Here is a 2,272-nt window from a genome sequence, read left to right on the forward strand (position 1 = left end):
AAGAGTTAAATCCTTAAATCACACTTAAGCCACTACAATGATTAGTACTAATTTTGTTTAAGATGATAAAAAGGAAAATACCCAATAGTCATAAAAATGGTCAAAAGATTTTTTTTTAAATTTTATTTATGTGTGTGTGTGTGTGTGTGTGTGTGTGGCCAGCTCAGCCCACCAGGGGGCGGGGCGGGCTGGCATGTGGTGCTGGGGGATTGAACCGTGGTCCCTGTGATTTGCTAAACTTGTTCTAAGTAGGTGCTTTAGACCACTGAGCCATCTCACCAGCCCCTGGTCAAAAGATTTTTACCGCTGGTCTATTTTTGCCCCTCACCAAGAGGTTACAAAATGAACTTATAATTGGGATGGTAACTGCTGGATCTGGCAACTGATGCATCTGCTTGTCCCTCCCTATACAGGCTTAAGGGAACAGACATTAGGTTTTCTTAGTGATGTTATAGAAGCAGCCAGCTGTGTTCATGGCAGCTTGAGGTCCAGTAATCCTCTGAATGCATGAAAGGAAGCAGGGCTGTCATTTTCTAGCTGCTCACATCTGAACACATCCAGCTACCGTGGAAAACTACAAAGGAAGGAAAACTGTATTTATTCCAATATTCATATACTGGGATTTTAAAGCACTCTTTCTTCCACAGAGCTCCAGAGTGGTGATAATGTGCTAGGGGCTGCTGTGTTTTCCGGCATGAGCTCCCATCCGCTGAGGATCCTGGGAAGGGTAGTGAATTGGTCCTGGAGCCCTCATGAGAGGAGGAGGTGGTCCCATTGGATGGAACATGTGTGGCCCAAAACCTGGGGGTGGGGGTGGGGCAATCCCAGGGGGCGGTGGCAGAGCGATGTTCACCACTGCTGGGGACCACTTGGAGGCAGGTTGACGTAGTTGGCAGAGGCTTCTTCTTCTGCTGCAGGAGGAGGAGGAAGAGCTCCTGGCAGTCCTGGAACAGGCTCTAGCTTGATCCCAGAGTCTGTGGTTCCATCCTTCTCTTTTTCTTTCCCCCTAGCTGCTTGGGATCTTCCCCATTTCACGTTGAGTCTACGACCATTGACAATCAACTTATTAAAGGACTTCTCGGCAGCCACTTCTGCAGCCTGCCTTGTGGCAAACTGGATGAAAGCACACTGTTGCCTCTGTACAACAGTGACCGTCCGGATCTCTCCAAACTGGTAGAAATGATTTCTGAGGTCTGTCTCAGTAATGGTATCACCCAGACCACCAACATATAGCGTGGTGATAGTCTTATCCTCAGGCGGGTCAAGACGAGGCATTGTGGAAGCCCGCTTTAGAAGCTTATCTGCTACAGGGTCATTGATTCCATAATATCGGTCTTTAATATTCTGATCAGCAAGGGGGTCATCTGGATCTGTAGGCTTCTCGTGTCTGTACGGACACTCCTCTCCTCTCTTACACTCTCCTTTCACCCAGAAGGAGCAAATGTGGGGCCGATTCCTTTTGTAGTAGGGTGTGGTCCGGGCCAGTTTAAGCAGCATGTCACTGGTGGACATAGCTTTCCCCAGCATGCCAACTGGCCGTGTTCCATCAGAGTTAGAAATTTCTCTCTCCGTATTCTGTGTGTAGTATTCTTTGTTGACATCTGATTTTGGCATGTCGTCTTTAAAAGACAGTCCTGCATCTCGAACCTGGATGGGCAGGCCATAGTCTAGGTCTAAGAGGCAGGTCTGGCAAACATTCTTCAATTTACTGCAGGTTTGGCACACTTCAGTCTTCTTGAAGCGCATGCGGACCCCAGGACACCAGCGAAACACTGTGAATGGCCTGGCACAGATTTTGCATTCCTTCCCGTACTTTTCTTTGGTCATTCGGATATATGGGTTTTCTCCAAGGCATGTCTGGCATAGAATCGGAAAGTCCACATCCTCCCAGTTCTGCCTGTTGTAGGTGTTGGAACCCAGAGAGGTCGCCATTTTGAGAGTGTAGAGGGACAGGAGTAGCAAGGCTGGTCTTAAACTCACTATGTAACCCAGTCTGGCCCGGAACTCACAGCGATCCTCCTGCCTCAGCCTCCTCAGTGCTGGGATCACAGGTGTGCCTCACCTGGCCCAGCGTATTTTCTTGACAAGGAGACTGTTGAGAGTTGAGCCCCCCTTAAAGTCTCCCGCCCGTATACTTTCAGGGCGCTTTGTCGGGTGAATATGGACACATAACTGAGCAACAGAAGGAGCTGCCAGACTCCACCCCCATGCCCAAAAATTATACCTCAGCCTGGTAACAGTGACCACCAAGCACAGGGACATATCCGTGGTC

The 2,272-nt window shown here is 48.9% G+C and overlaps 1 pseudogene; it reads right to left on the minus strand.

The window, feature by feature from the left end:
* Window positions 1-577: 577 nt before the first annotated feature.
* LOC101576110 lies at window positions 578-1,932 on the minus strand (annotated as a pseudogene).
* Window positions 1,933-2,272: the final 340 nt, after the last annotated feature.

Source organism: Octodon degus, unplaced genomic scaffold (genome assembly GCF_000260255.1).
Source record: "Octodon degus isolate 3935 unplaced genomic scaffold, OctDeg1.0 scaffold00077, whole genome shotgun sequence".
Taxonomy (NCBI): domain Eukaryota; kingdom Metazoa; phylum Chordata; class Mammalia; order Rodentia; family Octodontidae; genus Octodon; species Octodon degus.